Consider the following 18011-nt stretch of genomic DNA (forward strand, 5'->3'; position numbering starts at 1 on the left):
CAATAACATAAATTCGACAAACAATGTAAAAGTAGAAACAGAGAAAAGGAACATTCATAATAACCAAATAAAATCAGATAGATAAATAAAATTGAATTCACATCAAACAAACAAATAATAATAAAATACAAATAAGTGGAGTGGACTTACTACTTGTGGTCAGTACATAGGATAGTTACCAAATAGGATGGTTACCACTGGGCCAGCTGTAAAGTAAGAAAATATTCATATTATAACAACATCAGTTAGGCAAGCAAAGCAAAGTCAGGTCATTGAAACGAAATTGGTATCAACCGATAGAATAGAAGTGGGGAGAGCAATTTTAAATAGTTCTTACCAATGGTCATCACGGTCCGGCACTGGTCAGTAGTGGTCAGTAGTCGAATCTTCACTGATCAGCACTGGTCAGTAGTGGTCAGTTCTGGTCACTCCTGGTCAGTTCTGGTCAGCTCTGGTCAGTCCTGGTCAGTCCTGGTCCCCCCAGTGGTCACCGCTCCTCGAATGGCCTGGCTTAGGCCCGCGAGACCCGTTCCCCCTGGATGCTCCAGGGGTACTGAAGAATTTGTCCAGCGGTAATCTTCGAGTGGGGAAGTCGAAGAGTGGGGAGACTGTGTCAACGTGAAGAGTTAAGAACCGCTTGGTCTAAAGAACAATACTATTTCGATTGGTCCCACCTCTTGACCATTTCTAGATCTTCACTGGACCTTCGCTGACCTTGATGTCAACCTTACTGTTGACCACCAGTGACCATAAGCTAGTCATTGTTGATCATTGACCCATTAAAACCATTACGAAGATTAAAGCCTTCTTACGAGGATCCCCTTACAATATGATGCATGATCTTTTTAACATTTTGTTCCACTTTGGAAGAGTGTATCTCATGTTATAACACTCGTGGTACAGCGATAGCGTTCATCCCACTAACGATAGGTCTATTTTTTATACAAGAAATAAATACATGTAAATACATGTGAGTTGCGGTGTACGTATCAATGAGATACATCCTTAGGTATTTTAATAATCTTGAAATTTTTAAATAATCTTAATCGATTGATTACTTCAATGAAATTAATTGATTAATGTCCAATTATGGACCGTACAGCTTTCATTCCGTTAAAAAGTAATTTCATTTTCTGTCACACTTCCTCTTGTGTTCATTTCTAAATCTGTTGGTAACGTTGTGAGTGACATGGAAATGGTAATGGGGCTCTAGAGCCCCAGAGAAATGGGCCGAAAAAATACATTAGGCGAAAGGTCTACTCGTATACCTAGTCTGTGATCATAGTCACAAACGATACGTATGGTAGATACAATACCTTATGAAAGTTTGCATTATGAAAACTGAAGTACCGACTACGCGAATAATCAATTGTCTGTTGTTTGGCGTAATTCTAATGGTCGCATACGAAATCATTGAAGTCGGTAAACTTAGCAATTTAGAAAAAAGGTCTAAAAGATACGTGTTCCTCGAGTGCGTGAATGTTAAGTTAAAAACGATAAAGATACGATACGTTACTTCCGTTATTTATAAAAGTAATGAAATATTTATTGTTGTCACGCGAGTGGACGGATTGTTAATGATATTTAATATCGTGCTAGCTCTATATACTATGCATCGACGTGTATATACTTATGATAAATAGGAACAATTTTTTAAGTAAACGAAAATTACGATAAAACAAGAATTGCATTCCTATAAAAATCTAGGTCAGTTAATTCGACCGAACGTATCGTCAAATTTTGGTATCATCGTGTTTATTTTCAATTATCACGCGGAGAATCTGGATCGTCGCGTTATTCAGTGCTTGCTTCGTATTCAATCGGCTCGGCAATACGGGATCCGTTCCTTTCTCAGAAATTTTCCATGGATAATTGAGTAGCTTCATCGAACTCCGCTATCGACAGACACGTTATACAAATAACTGCTACGTTGTCGACGCGAGTCAGTGATATCCTATTACATGTCGAGTCGATGAAGTATTGAAAAGGACTTCTAAAAGTCGATACACCGATCGCTGGTAGAACACATAAAAGCGTCGAACACGTTTTTGTTAAGGTATACGTTCTATTACTTCATTCGCGGCTTAAATGTATACTTGGCAGAAAGAAATATCGATCTTAGATTAAGCAGAATGTGGATAGTATCGAGTAATTTTATCTCAGACGTAGTCCTTACCAGGGTTAAATCTACTGTGAAACTAATTAAGCTTCGACTTCGGGTCCTGGAGTAGAAAGTGACCCTTGATTTATTGATTCAACTATTATTTAAAGGAATGGGAGAGTACTTTGTTCTTGAAAAATAATGTGATTCGTGTAAGCAAATTTTACTTAATTTTAATTACAAAATTAATGCTTGGAAACGTATTATTAATGATGGAGGTGCACTTTCTAGATGGAATCAGAATTTTTATATTTATATATGTTATGGTTTTTAACACTTCATAGAGAGAATGATAGGAGGATAAATATACTATCATAGTAATGGTTGTTATTTATAAAACATCTGGGCAAAGCAATTAGCTTCAGGTTTTGTAAAGTGTGATTTAAGATTAAATCTAGATCTCTCATTAGGCCTTATCATTTTGTCATAGTTGACTAGATATTTGACAGAATAAAATTGATGATTCGACATTTTGGTCCTTGTTCATGTTCATTTAAATTCGGTCATTTTTTAATTTTGTCATTCTCGTGAATTAAAAATATTCGAAAGAAAGAAATAGTATGGACACAGTTTTTCAAAGAAATCTAAAAGAAGTAGTATCTTTTGGATGATTTAGAGTAGAATGTCCCATTGAATGTTTCCATTACATTATTTTATATGCAAGATGCGTGGCCATCCTTGGACGATTTATTAATTTCATATCGAGAACGTCGGTACGGGTCGTTTAAATTTAAATCGCGTTTCTGAGAATCTGTCCCACTGTGCGTCGAGAACACGAACGCGACTAAGTAGATATGTCGCGCGTGCAGTCAGACTCGCCTGTGCCCGACCATCGCGAGACAATACTACTGTCAGCCGTCGCGTTGCTCCGTGACCGCATAAAATATTCATTTCTGCGTACGGGAAAAGGCGTTTCCGTGCCAAGGACGCGTTCCAGCGGCTCGCCACGGATATGGTCTCGCGACTCGTTCGCGATTCCGCGAGAAATACACGTGCTCGATCGTCGCGATATTCCCATGATCGAGCGGGGGAAAAAACGAAACGAGCAACGCCCGCAGCGGGCTCTGTCACCGTTAAAAAGATTTCGATGAACGACCACGAGTTCGCGTGCCGCGTTAGATAATGTCGGGGGAGCATAAATCAACGGTCGGTGATCCTTTTCCTAGTTTTCTTATCGCGAGCTTACATCCGACGACGAGCTTGCGACTCGGCCCGCGACCGAGAGAAAAGAACATTCCCGAGGAGCAGCTCGAGAGAGCCGTTATTCCACTCGCAGTTGGAACGGCGTTATTGGAAAGCTCGGCGTTCAACATGCATAGAATTTCCGAGGGTGTCGTTCGAACGGCCAATTAGAATTCGCGTGGAATCTCCACCGTTTACCCCGCGACGGAATTGTTTGCGAGTTGCACAGAGTGCTTCCCCGTCCAAAGATGCATAGATTTCCTCGCTTCGTCGACTCTGTCCGGACGAAAGAATCTGATGAGATTCATCATTTCGACGCACGATACTCCACTGTATTCTTTAACGCGTTCAAAGTCATATTTATAATTGATACGCATGTATACGGATCTAAAATGTCGTGTATATCAATCTTAGTATATACTGTATGTTGTTTAGAATTTGTGTACGATCATCGAGAGCACTGCATTGGTTTTAAACGATATACGAGTAGTTTCGTTATTCATGATACGATCTATTATGGCGTGATCCATTATGGAAAATTTTAGATGATTGAGATTTATTTGTCGACTGTTTTTCGATATGTAGGAGCATTCGAAAAAGTTACAAATGAATCCCAGTATTGATTAACAGACATTATCTGTTATTGTTTTATTTTATTTATTAATTTATAGGAACTATCCTTTAATATACAGAGATATAAAGACAGTAATTAAATTAAAATAGACAAAGAATTTTCTAGATTACGTAGCAATTTACATTTATTCGATGAAAATTTGGTATAAAATATAATCTGACGCCAGAGAGCTTCTTCCTAAAATTCTCGCGACGGTTAACGCGTTAAAGCGAAATTTCGATGCGAAAGTCCCGAAGTTACAACATAGAAATTTGAGGAAAATTGAGTCCTTAGAAGAGGAGTTGATTATATATTCCGTGTTAGGCGTGCTTTTATAGAAGACGTTACCTTCAACCAAGTTCCTCCTGGTTCTGACATCACGTGATTGAGAGACCGATTACCCTTGGCTCTACTTGGCGAAAACGGGGACAAGGGCCATTTTTCATCCCACCTTGTACAGGATTCGTACAGCTGCTCCATGGTGAATACTAATGTATCGATCGCTAGAAAATAAACTAGCCCAAATATTAAAGAAAAAATTTGTCTCGCGTGTTAGGTGTTTTCGAAAATTAAGAAAAAAAAAAGAAAATTATTAATCACCGATACCTGTACTCGAATACGAACGGAAATCCAAGACTTGCTATACATCAAAATCGTGACAGTTATTTATGTATGAGTGTACCAAATATTCAACATCGTTACAAAAGTATCGAAATTCAGAGGAAGAAGGAAAATTCTAAACACACTTGCTTCTAGAGATTTATTCATATGATTTTCAATTTATTTCTCGATGGTCAAAATTGGATCACCGAGGAAACAATCTGAAATTTTTATTTCCTCCGATAACGAGGTCGTTACGAGTTTTTCAATCCATCGAAAGTGTCCACGATATAGCTGGCGCGTAGGGAATTTGAATATCTCTTGCGGATCGTTCCGATCGTTCGAGAAATCATAAAACCACTTCGACCTTTAATATCGCGTGGACATTTATCCTTGGCGTGTCCAGAGTATTAGATTTAAAAATTAGCGACATCGCCGTATCGTTATTCGCGCTTGTATCGTTTTCCTTTTTCGAAACGCGTTTGCATAACCGAGCAGACGTTTAAATTTTAATGGCATTCCGCGACTAATTTATAGGAGAAGTTGTCATCGAAAGTTGCTCCTCCGGAGCCTCGCCCACGCGTTATGAAAACGTAATGAGTGCATCCTCGATGGACGGTTCGTAAACGACTACTGAAAGTTTAATTACAATTCCGCGATTTACATAAATACCGCTGGTCGATTAGTCTCTTCGAAGCAGCCGCATCGGATTATCCTACAATCGTTCGTTTTATTTCAGTATTTATTTTACTTGTAGATTCGGTATTTACGTATAGAATATTTTCAAGATTCTGGAAAATGGCTGAAGTTTATTTTTTCTGACATTCAGTTTCGACAAGTCGAAGTTTCATATTGGAAACATTTATAAATATTGGAAATAATAGTTTCGAAATTAATGACGCGCGTAGTCGATACAAACTTGAGCGAACTTTTTGGTCAGACTGTAAAATCGAAATAAAATGCATCGGAAAAATCTGTTCGTTCCGACGAGGCAAAATGGTACTGATGTTTTTTTATTTGGTTTTAATTTAAATTCCCTCGAATCTATTCACTGTTTGTATAAATCTTCTCCTTTTTCAATATTTGACGTTGAAAACTGGAGAAGTGTTTATTTCGCTACCCCTTTTCCGGAAGTTCCTTGCGATGCCGACGGCGAGTGCATGCAAATTCGCTGGGGGAAGCGATTCGGAAGAAAACGAGCAAGCACTCTGGACGGATTATCCCGGGGCACGATGTTCTCTGAGCTATCTGCTTTACTTTTCTTTAATCAAGGTCAGGGAACACTGTGCTAGCCCCAACGAGAGAAGATGAAACGTCCGGTGTCCCCTTTTTCTGCTCCCTCTGCCCGCTCAATTTTCCAAATTTTCCAAAAATAACGCGTCGCGTTGGCGCTCTCGAAGAAATTAAATAGAGGAAAGGGTGGTATTTTTTGCCACCAGTTTTACATTTCTCCTTAAAATCTAGCTTTTTATCTCATTCTAGCATAAATTTCGAATTTAATTATGTTTTTGTTTACGAGAAACATCAAAGGCAGGGCTTAAAAACCATACAGTTTTTAATTTCTCTTTGTGACAAAATAATGAACACCTATTAAGAAAATTAAATGACTTTCATCGGCCCTGCGAACCGAACATTCGCGTTATCAGCAAGCTTGAAGCCTCGACGATGGTTTGGCAGCGACGATAGCATTTTAGTTGGCAACTAATTGGAAACCAACTAAAGCTCGCGGCTGCGGAGATTCGGTTTTGTCGTTGGTCGTGAAACGTGGACTTTTTGCACGACAGAGTGGGTCAACGGTGTTTGCTACTTTCTACCTGGAGGAGAGATTCCAGAATTAGAGACGGGAACAATCGTAATCTTATAGTTGCCATACGTTTTAAAATGCAAACTAAGACTTAGCCAGCAGTAATATTAGTTTATATAGGAATATGTTCAGGTATTTATCATTGATAATAAAAGGATTTGAAAAGCAGGCCAGACGCGTCAATAGCTTTTGTGCAAACTATCTCTGTCGTTTTTTCATACAGTTTTCAAGAGTGTGATCTTTCGTTCTATCTCTCAAGCGAGTGAAAGTGTTTGAAAAGTATATTGTTAACGAAAACAATAATATTTCTGACGAATAATACCTACGAACGTTGAGACACGAGTCGAGCAACATTTTCATACGACAGACGCAACAACTGTTTCGTAAACCCTGATAAATTGTGTGATATTTAGGTGGTTTTGACTTGTTTTTCCGCGCTATTGTCAGGAAAAAGGGAATCGAGAGATATTTCGTTCCGCATCGAGGAATAATGGCATTGGAAAGCTTCGCGGCTCTTGAAAGTCGTTTGTGTAATGCACGTCAGGCGAACGCGTCGGTGGCACCTGTCAATAGTTTCAAAAGGAAGTTTCACCATAGCTTCACCAGCCCCAGGAAGACAGTCCGTGCGTCCGCCAGCATTGCCTGCTCTTTGACAGTCGATACAACGACTTTGTATACACTCTTTTTCCTCGACCATCGACGGGCTTTGTAAACGAACCGCGCAATCACCGGAGAAAATCGTTCGACGCGGTATCATTTTCGCTTTGCGGCCTGGCGATGCTTTCGCGAACCTTCTATGCCGCTCGGTGAAAAAACGTATCGCGAGAGAACGATGTTTTAATTAGAACAAGCGCCCGTTAAATGCTCCGACTACCCTCGCGGGCTCTGTGAATTTTAAGGCGCCATAATTCTCGTTGCGTCGGGTCCTTAGTCATACGCGATCCCCCGCTTCCGGGGAAGATTTAGTCGAGGACGTGTCGTTGATTAGTAACAGTAATTAAACTTGGCAAGGGCACGGGAGAGAAATTATGAAGTTACAAATATCGCAACCTCGCTCGTTGTACTCGAAACACGGAACTTTATCGAAATATTAACCGTTCAGTTTGATAAACTGAAAGTGACCTTCGTATCTTGACAAAAAAGCATGATAACACAAAACCGATAAAACCCATGCAACTACTATCCAAAGCATTTCTTTCTACAAGTTAGTCTCGGAATTATAAAAGCAAAACATCCCCTGTGTTTTGTTCCGACCCTAACGTGCAGTCTCGCATGCAGTCTAGGCAAAAAAGCACGCGTCTCCTGGTAGAACGGTTCGATTGGTACGTTGCCCACGGTCCTCCGTAATAAATTCGTCCCGGAGCAAACGCTGGTACACGGCACATAAATTTCAAGTGAAAAATACACCACGGAGGCCCAGTCCGACCCAGAGGTGGGAGAGAATATTCCCCGAATACAATTAAGCAATTATCGGTACTCGACCCGCAGACGTCAAAGGAAAGTTCGTAACTTAATCCTCGAACGCTGTAACCTAATTTCTCCTAATTTCAGGGAAGAGGGGTAGGGATGAGGGGCTATTAAACCGTATACACGAAATTGTTTCGACGATCTCAGTGTGTGCACGGTGTTTCTGTTTTCTGGGGAAATGTCTCGGGAGTGTCGGTGTACCGGCCGAGCGGCGTCGAAAGACAAAAAACCGTGGTGCGAGGCGGAATTGTCTCGGCATGCGGACACTTTGGTTAGCAGCCCGGAAGCACGGTCGGGTCTCGTGGTAGCGGGAACCCCGAAGGAAAGACATTCACCCTGGTGATGGCGCACGTAAACGCAGGAGATGCACGTTAGAGCACATTGGTCGTTGGTTCGTTGGGTCGGCCGACACGGATGATGCTCTCGGGGGTCGGGACAAGCTCCGGAGAAGCTCTGATCATGGCGGTCGTGCGGGGCTTCGCGTCTGCGCACTGTCCTGGAAATCGCGGAGTCGGTGCGCGAGGGACGCGTGGCGGCACCGGGGGTGTCAGTCACGGCCCATCTGCCCACCATCGAGCACGTAAGTCCGCAATCGGTTACTCTTTTTCTCCCTCTGTGAGATCACTTCCATCGTGGACCCCCTTAATTCGCTCCACCTTTCCTATCGTTGCCAGCACCGTTTCCTATTTATCTCGTTTCTCGATCCTTCGTCTTCCTCCCTTCGTTCGACTCGTTTCTCGCCGAGTCCCCCCATTGCATCGTCCCTGTTTCCCCGTTTCCATTTTCGAGTCCCGTTAGTTAGTTTGCGATTTTCTGTTCTCTCGATATGGCCGACGTCGACGACGAGGCGAGAAGAAAATTTCGGCGGTGCGTGAATACGACGGATCACCGCGACACCGGGGCACGATCCACCCGCCGGTAGTTTCATTGATTATGTCGAAAATGGCGGGTACCGTTTACCGACGATTCCACGGATTTCCAGGGGGTTGAGCATATCAAGGGGGCAAGTGTTCGCGTTTCGTTTTGTGCCGTTTCGCCACCGATGACCGGGTGAAACCGTTTCTCGTCGGGACGAATCGACGTCTAGTGAGGGGAGACCCGTTGTCGGAAGCAAGGTGCACTTTATCGCATTTCTGTTCGACAGGAAATGGATTTCCTTTGGTGAAGCATCTTTCTCTCGACCGTAATCGTCGACGAGAGAGTCTCGTCGGTAGTCTCGCGGGAAACATTGCCCACGGACCGTGTCTTTTGCTCGGTATTGTGGTACCCCGACGAATCGTTTACTCGAATCACTCGTTTTTCCATTTCGCTGAAACCTCGCGAGATTCCCGATACCGTGTTCCAGTGAAATTTTATTGGCAGCTTTTTGGTGATCGATAACGATGTAATTAACTCGGAGCTTGTTCTTACGGACGCGTAATTGTGGATCGTGTTCCCAGGACGCTGAATCACGTAAGTTCACCGTAAGGCAACTGGAAAATTTTACACTCGCGTGTAACGCGCGATACAATTTTTTTGTTCATATTTTTCGAAGGAATTAATGTACACGGGGAGAGAACGTTCCGGAAAAAATTACCCCCTAATTAGGAGACCATTAATCACTCTTGGTAGTAACAAACACGGGCGAACGCAATTAGTCATCGAGTCGCCGTTTACCTTTTCCGTGTTAAGAACGCCTGGAATTAATTTTTCAGTCTGGAACGCGTAGGCGGCGGACGCGAGCCTCGTGGAAACTTAGCTTCGAAATTTCCAAGTGCTTCCTCGCTAACTCTACGTACGTCGGCCAGTAAATATTCATATTGCACGTTCGCGTGGTGTCTCGTGGAAGGTCAACCTGCTCCTTCGTGGAGGGTGAAAATGACCACGTGCGTCCCAATCACGGATAATAATGGACGCCCGCGTAGTTCTCTTGATCTCTGGCTAAGGGAACATTCGAATTATTTTGCTTCAATACTCCTCGCGTGCTAGCGTTCGATATTTAATTAATTCAATCGATACAGAGAAATATTTGGGATATTTGCATATTTTAATTAAAACGAACCATATGAAGGTTCTGGCTGAAGCTTTTAACGATAGAGTGCACGCGTAGAAAAGTATTTGCAAACGTGATTTTGCTATTTCAAAGTTCCACGACGAAAATTAAATATTCTTCAATTTTGTTATAAAGTTTTTTTTAATTGCTTTTAGAAATTCTCTATAAAGTAGAGTCTTCCCTTGGCCCGAATATTCAATACAAAGAAAACTAAAAAAAAAGTGAAGAAAGAATGGTGCTCGAGCAGCGCTACGACCGATTTTTCGAGCGCACATTTTCAGCCTTCGAGCACGATTTAATTAAACCGATACGATCGATCCTCGAAACGTCGTCGTTTGCCGAACGACCGAACTATTTCGGTAACGGTGTTTCTACTCGCGAGACGTCGAATACCTCGCGCCGTGTACCTCGTCTTCTCAGGCTATTTAACCCGACTCTCGCTTAAACATTCCGCGCATTCAACGATTTAGGGACGTCCCGGTCAATTGACTCTCCAAACAGCCGGAGCGCGAAAGCCTTTCTTTGTTAAATGTTGATTTGTTGCCAGTGCACTGTGGCGTGGTTGCACGACCATCGACGTTGAAAACGACGCTACAGCGTCGACGTACGCGTTGGTCCATTTGCTAGGAATGCATCGCGATATAACGCGTCCCGGTCGCGGCTACGAGACAAGCGTAATCAAGGGAATACAGACGTCCCTGCACGGACACGATAAACCGCGAGTGGACGAGATTGATACGGTATCTCGATCCACCTTCCCCGCCGATGGCTATGGCATTTGCAATAACGTTTACCGAGCGGACGTTTAAGCCGCGACGGGATCGCGTGGATTTAATTCCAGGCCCGTTGCATTTTTATCCTGCTCTCTCTCTCTTTCTCCTCCATTCGCGTTTCTATTTTCGGTCGTGCTCGCGGTTTTGGATTTTAAAATCCCCGAGCACGGATTTGCAGTCACGGTATTCTCGTTAGCAACTCTTGATGCTGTACTTTTATACGAGCGTGCGGTCGAATTCGCGGTGCGACCGCAAAAATGGCGGACCCTCGTACGAAACTAACAAAGGACCCTATCGTTACGGGTGCATTTTCATTCGAAACGTCGAGCAAATCTGTTTCTCTTCCCATTGGACTTCTGGAAACTGCGTATCGAAAACGTGCTTTGCAAGATTTCCATTCCGTTTAAGAAAACTTACCGGGAGTTGCCTCGAAGGGAAAAGCTGGTATGAATCCGTACACCGAAAACTTTAGTGTAGACGATCGCGACACAGGATACAAAGAGTTTAAATATTCTGTTTAACTATTTGAAGATTTGATTTACGAGAATCCTAAGTCGCAATGTTTCAATTTCTCGAGAGACTTGTCGGTGTCGTTAATCAGACCTGTTGCCCGGTTCGTCAAATCATAGCAATTAATACGAGTATTGCGTGTCGAAGGTTGTTAGGGTACGCGTGCACAAAACAATTTCCCTTAATTTAGCGATTACGCTCGTTACCAAGCCGATACCCTCGACGAGATTGCTTGCTATTTCTGACGCGATGGGACCCGAGAGTTTTTCAACAAAGGAATTAAAATATTGTTGCATGCGTGTCGCAAGGTCGTTCGTCGACCCTCGAATTTTTTCCTCGTCGAAATCATAAAGAAATCACGGATTCATCCGAGCCTCGCCTTTTAATTATCCAAAGGGGTAGATAAAAATCTGTAAAGAAAAAAAACATAATGTACGGGCACGAGAGACACACGACGGCCGTTGATCGCGCTTCAAGGTGTTCGGCCCACGTGCAAAACATGGGAAACACGTCGAACTGGAACGACTGACAGTCGCGTGAGCCTGTGAACTAATTTTTCATAGGCAATCTGACTATTTTCGAAAGTCTAGCCACCCACGCGTCTCGCGATAACGATATTTTTAGACGCTCCAGCCACGATCGACCACCCTGTCATTATCTTTCGCGACGAGAATGTCCACGACATTCCGCAATAATGTTAGATGCAACGTTCTTTTCAGTGGAAATTAATTGATTATTTTCATCATTTTTAGAGATGGAAACTTTATTCGCTAATGTTGTACGGTGTCGAACGCATGGAGTTTAGAAAGTATTAGAAAAATTATTCTCCCCTTTTTGGTTATTTCTTAGACGTTACTGCGATTAAACTAAAATTTCTTGATCAATGCATTCGGAGCAGGACTTATAAAATCACCTAAGTGTATATGCTGAATTTCTTTATATGCAACGGACAGTGTTAACATAATATTTGTGAGTAAATCTAGTGTTTACAGTAACGTAAAAAAGAAAAGTAAAGTGGAAAATAATCTGGCTTCGTAAATATTGTAATATTGCTATGAAAAATTTCAACTTGTGAAGATAATCGATTCTTTTATACGAACCTGTTCAGTTATAAGAACTGTTTTTTCCCTGTTGAGTTCATATGAATACAATTCTATCGTATTTCTCTTTTAATCAGTACTCTTGTTACAAAAATCAACGATATGCCTATCCTTAAATCGCATAGCGTTTGAAAGGAAGTCTTCGTAGATTCGATTATGATCTGATAAACGAGCGTGGTAAGGCAAACATCCTTTCACGTTTGGGAACAACGGAGTCGTCTCGAACGACGAATGCGTCGATGTTCCCCAGAGGCTTGTGTACTATTCGTTTTTACATTTTTCTCCGTGAAGCAACGGGAAAAATGTCGCTCAGGACGACAAATGAGCGGCCTTGTCGCATCATATCGACGTTCCAAGCAATTTCGCGTCCCGGAGCGCGTAACTGGCTCGCTTTAAATAGGCTCGATTTACTCGAGCGATAACCAACGACAATCGTGCCTTCTCGCGATACATCTCCCTGTCGCTCTCCCCTTCGTTTTCTGGCTGGGCTTTCCGTTCGTTGTCTTCGCCGGACCTCGGCCGACCGCTTCCGCGGCGATTCTTCCGCTTCCGCGTCGCGCGGAAGTGCTCACGGTCATTTGATCACGCTACCAGGAGAGCCTAGAATTTCGGTTTACTCGGAATCAATGGTACAACCTTGCCGACTGCCGTTCGAAAGTCCGATCGCAGGAATAGGATCCACGAGGGGACGTTAAAAATCGAAAACGTAACCCGAATCGACTTTGAACGATTATAAATTTACCAAAGACACAAGAAACCCGTAAATGGCTTTTAGAAGAATTTATGGAACGGTAGAGAATCTTCAAGGATTTCCAAGATGGCGGAGAATACCTTCTCGATGAATAGACGATTGAACATATCAAAGAAAATATTCAAATAGAAAGTACATAAAGAACTGTGCTTATCGCGAGAAACGACGTTATTCATGGAGTAACGTACTCGGAAAATGATTATTTCATCAACGACCTTCGCGTTCGCGAATGTAATCGTACAGTTTCATTATACGCACTTTGTACGCGCGTTTAAAGATTTGCATTTAACGCGATAAGCGAAGTGCACTTTTCCATTCACCGTTGAAACACGTACAGTCGAAGCTTAGTCGGCAGTGTAATTCATTTCAGTGTCCTTTTGTTCCCGAATTTTCGAGTAGTGCCGCGCTTTTTTCCGCCAGAGGTGCTAGGCTTAACGTTCAGTAGAATATGAACGGGGCGGCAGCACTTGGCGGTTTAGCTGGTTAATTGCTTCGTACAGCAAACGAGAAAGGGCTCCTACGAGCCGTTTGAATGGCTGTTAAACGTAGTTTTGATAGCGCGCCAGTTCACAGGCCGCTTCGTTAATAAGGGATCTTGAATGGATCATGAAGCGCGTTACCTCGTCTTTCTCTGCAAATAAAAGTGCTGTTCGGGAGCAACTGGGACCCACGGACAGTAAGAAATCCCAGTCGAGCTGGGTGGAGGGGGTTTATTATCAATGGCAACAGGTGTAGACTGTCTTCCGGGAAGCGACTCCTCGCTAAATGACAGTACTTTGCGGACAAAACGTTATTCCATCGTGCGCGTTGCGTTCCTGCAACCCCCGCAGAAACTTTTACCATCTTCCGGGTGACGTCAGGAATTCTGGCCACCGACGAGTTCGTTCGTTCGTTCTTTCTTTATCCGCGATACACGCGCGACAACTTCTCGAACCTCCTTGCAAAGCCAGACGCAGAATTCATTTACATCGTACGTTAAATACGTAATACGGAGATTTTCCGTTCCGGGATTGGCGACGTTCCAGTATCGTCAGCGCCGAAACGCTTCTCCGGTTCCTTCCGTGTTGACGATTTCCATAAATCATGATCCACCTCGCGACCGTGCCACGAATATTTCGTTGCATCCCCCGCCACGCTCTACGACGATACGAGTTAATGGGAACTTCCAGTTAATTTTTCAAAAGAACAACGAGTGCTAAACCTCGCATCGCAGAATCGGCGAATTCATTAAATTTATTTCCAGCAAGTAATAACAACGATAATCGAATCAATACATTGCGCGGGTATCGCTGATAATCCGATATTTCTATAACATTAGCTTCTGGGTATATTCATCGATGTTTCAACAACACGTATTTTCAATAACACGTGGAAATAGTTATTAGAAATTTTTCAACAATAATTTCTTTCCTTCGTAGATACAATATTCTTTTTTTTAATAGTCACAATGTGTTTACAGTGACCTAAAACGGATTATTCCGTGAAAAAATTCTTTCCCGAAACTTTCCTCGGTACATTACTACCGGTGCAGGTCGGAAAGTAATTACAGAGATAACTCCCTAGCACGTAACGAACGTAATTTAAAAAATAAATATTTCTCCGTCTGGGTAGATACTAGTTGGGAAATAAAAATAATCCGAGTGGATGCGCAAAAAATTTTAATGGTCGAAAAATAAGGTCCTAATGCACGCCTGGCTCCGTAAATCTCGCGGTTGGGGTTGCTGGACGCGGAACGATATCGTCCGACGCGTATCGATTCCGGTCCGCGAGCAGCCTTTGTCGCTTTGGGGCCGCTAATCCTCGATCCTCGGTCTCGTATTCGTAGCTACGAACAATCGGAGCAAAGCCTGATGCGGCAGCCCGTGAAAAGTTTCCGCTGGAAAAAGGGGCAATCGGACTGTCGTGGCGTAAAAAAAAAAAAAAAAAAAGAAAAAAAAAGAACGCAAACGGAGACGTCAAAAGTGGCCGAATTCCAGCCTCCCACGGACCGTCGTTTTGGAGCTGGATTACCGGGTTCGTACGTTTCGCGTATTTCTCCTCTCCGGGAGGACTCGTCGAGCTGGAAAACAGCGACGCGAAAATCCCGGCGCGTTAATTCCTTCCGTTTTCGGTTATAACGGAGGCCCATCAGTCGCTGAACGTCAATTTACCGAGAGAACAGTTTGCTCGTTGATAATCTCGTAAGATGCTATATCGCGACTGGGTGAAGGGAGGGGGGAGAGTAGGGGGTGTGTAGCGGGTTAGACGAACGAAGGACAAAAGATGAAGCTCGGAGGATGGCCGGATAGAGGCGGGTGCAGGATAAAGGACGGAGGATGCAGAACGGAGGATAGAAAACAGAGGTCGGAGGACGTAGAGGGTGGAAGTGGGCGCAGCATGGGAGTGATCAATACTACCTCAACACAAAGTTCCCACGGGAGTAACAAAGACGGACCGGGACGCGCGGAAGACACGATTTTCGGAAAGATTCTTCTCGAACAGCCGTCGAGTCGCGAGATTCCCGTCGAATGCGACGAAGATTGATACGGTTCGATACGGTGTTTGTATCAAACACTTACCAACGATATATACCGAACCTACTCAGTGCCCTCTACGTTCGAACGTCCCGGTGAACTCTGACGCGACACCCTAAAATTCTAGCCAGGAAGCGTGGAATACTTTGCGTTCGTCTGCTTTGAATGTTAACCCGGTCCTGCCCCGTTGCTTAACCTAACGTATCTCGAAATTGGGCATTGGGATGCCTGTAATCTTTAAAGGAAAACAAGTTATACTATATCGTGTCATAAGTAATTGCCATTTTCTTCGCATTAACTTTATTTCTTTATTAAAAGAATTGCACAACTCCCTACTCTAAAACGTATTTTCCCATTTATTTGGTAGCTTATCAATTCCTGATGTGAAAATAATAGCCATTTTGAATAAAATATTACTATCTGTTGGTGCTAATTACGATACGATACGTATGCCTAATGAAGCAACATATCGGAGTCCTTTATATGATGATTGAGTCTAAATATTGATGGTAATATTTATTCAAACATTCAACGACGCGTCGGGATTGACGCTGAACAAGTATTTGAAAACAAACTATTTCTATGAAACGGAAACGAATAAATTAATTTAACGACAGACACAAATAATAAATGAACTATATCTACTTTTGATAGCCGCATAATTAGAATTCCCAAACCGATCAGAAATAATACGAGTGATAATAACGTTCGAGAGAAGCGACCTTTCCCAGCGACGAGTCTCTTTCTTCTGCCAGAGACCAATATTTCGTCGCATGTGCCAATCTGCGAGAGTGCACTTATGAAAATAATAGGCGACTAGATTTTGCCTCCGGCTTTCGCACACTGCATTTCGTAACCAGACATGTAGTTACTCATTTTAACAATATACGTATGTAGGTACTTGCCACGAATCACGTACGAGACAAGACTACACGTGACACGTAAGCAACAAAGGAACCACGAGTATACCTAAAACACACGTCCGCGTGTATTAAGATTTTATCGTTTACATAAGGAAGAAATATTTATTCGTAAGTGGAGACTACTCGAAAAATCTTTAGTAGTGTGAAACAATCGTTTATTTCGGGTATCAGTCTCTATTTTAGAAAATTCCGGTTAGGTCTGCATCAGAAACCACTTTTTGTTGTTTTGGTGCATTTCTTGGTCAATTCTGGTTAGTTCTGGCTTGAAATACATTCTATGTATTTTTTCGGCACATTTTTCTGGAGCTCTAGATACGCATTACTTGAATTTTGAATCATTAAAATCCTCCAATCCGTTTAGAAGTTATGGTGTTTTGAATATACGCATGAAATTTCAGTGAAACATGTGTTGTATGGTCAGACATCATATTTTCAGTAAAGAATATTTTCTCGAAAATGCGTAAGATTTCAGGGGTATGTTTATTCACCAAAAATGATTGTAATTGACTCCCGCAACCGAAAATAATTTTTCCAAAACGATTTGAAAATTTTTAATTTAATGTTTTAATAACTTTTTAACGAAGCCATAATCAAGTAATTGATATTCTTGATTTTCGTCTTATTTTGGCTCCTAGAATCTCCCATTAAAATTTTTCCTAGGGGTGGCCGAACACCCTATATATTTGAGTACTCTAGAAAATATAGCATATTTCAAACCTTTAATTTATTAAATACGACAAAGCAAAAGTAAAATAATTCAGTTGGAATTGAGAGTCCTCCCAAGTGTTAAGCCTATTCGAATCTCACTCGAGCGAACTATATTATCCAAATATAATACTAAGTTTGTTTGAACAATTATATACTCGATTCGATTGAAACAACCCAAACTAAGCTTGACTCGGTTTGTATGTTGAAATAGTTGGATAATTCTACTATCAGCCTTTTCATTTTCACTCCTTTCTAACGCACGTCTCGGTTAATTTCTCGTTGACACCGTGTCGTAAGTACTTATCGTTACGAGCGAAGCGTAAAGTGCAAAACGGGGTATGCCTGTGTGTCATTGGATGTCGCATTAATGTCTTTGAATCCCTTTGCTGGTGGACATCTTAGTTCGCTCGAGGACAGAAGCTCGCGGATCGAAGCCAGGGACACGCAGAAACCGGATGGCGAAACGAGCTGCGAGGAAGGACGGGGGTTGAACGTGGTATCCAGAGCGATATAGCCGTGTCTCGTTCGGTCGTGCGTGACTGAGGGCTGTTAACCTAAACAACGTGCCACACCATCCATAGCCCAGTGACTCCGTTTCTCTGCATACCGGCAGCCTGTATACACAAGCACGTCGCGTTCAATTGTTGTGTCGTTGCATAGGCGGGACACGCGAACGCCCAGCGAAAACAAATCGAACGCCCGCCGTCAGAAGTCGCGTTTCGATCTCTTTTTACGCCGATGGGTTTACGCCCTGCTCCCTGCTGGATAATGAACGCGATACATCGAGAACGCAACGCTCGCTGTCCGTTTATCCAATGCCGCGCCCTTCCGACCTCGGCTACCGTCGTTCGTGTTTCCTACTCCTCCCTCGTCG

General features: G+C 42.7%; 1 protein-coding gene across 4 annotated transcripts in view; it reads left to right on the forward strand.

Moving 5' to 3' along the window:
• LOC143348237 (calmodulin-alpha) overlaps positions 1-18011 on the forward strand; it is a 94359-nt gene that overhangs the window by 22904 nt on the left and 53444 nt on the right. For 2 of the 4 annotated variants that reach the window (XM_076778236.1, XM_076778238.1), the window contains exon 1: positions 8266-8407. The exons of the other annotated variants lie outside the window; for them this stretch is intronic. The gene's annotated coding sequence lies outside the window, so the exon portion shown is untranslated. Of the gene's footprint in view, positions 1-8265; positions 8408-18011 lie in introns of those variants that run through there. 4 annotated transcript variants of the gene reach the window in all.

This window comes from Colletes latitarsis, chromosome 11, assembly GCF_051014445.1.
Source record: "Colletes latitarsis isolate SP2378_abdomen chromosome 11, iyColLati1, whole genome shotgun sequence".
In the NCBI taxonomy this organism is placed as follows: Eukaryota; Metazoa; Arthropoda; class Insecta; order Hymenoptera; family Colletidae; genus Colletes; species Colletes latitarsis.